Source organism: Habropoda laboriosa, unplaced genomic scaffold, assembly GCF_001263275.1.
Source record: "Habropoda laboriosa isolate 0110345459 unplaced genomic scaffold, ASM126327v1 scaffold22, whole genome shotgun sequence".
Classification (NCBI taxonomy): domain Eukaryota; kingdom Metazoa; phylum Arthropoda; class Insecta; order Hymenoptera; family Apidae; genus Habropoda; species Habropoda laboriosa.
Window position 1 is genome coordinate 8764841 of NW_017100261.1, and position 338 is coordinate 8765178.

Here is a 338-nt window from a genome sequence, read left to right on the forward strand (position 1 = left end):
CGAGGTTGTGGAAGTGTGTTTTAATGATGAATGTTTATTAACGCTGGAAGTACCAGCCGGGTCAGAAATGACCCATTGGCGACTTTCCAAAAGTCACGTTAAATGCTGTGAAATGTTTTACAGCATTTCACAGTCTATTTATTTCTCACTCACGCGCCAAATCCATTTCTTTCGCGAAACACTCGTTCTTTAAATAATATTTCACTAAAAAATTAAACGAACTAAGTCCGGATAGCGTTAGGGATGTGTAAAAATTGAAAAGATCGTAAAAAACGCGAAATTCGGGTGATAGACATAGAAACTTGCACGAAAATAGCTTGGGGATATAGAGAAATTTC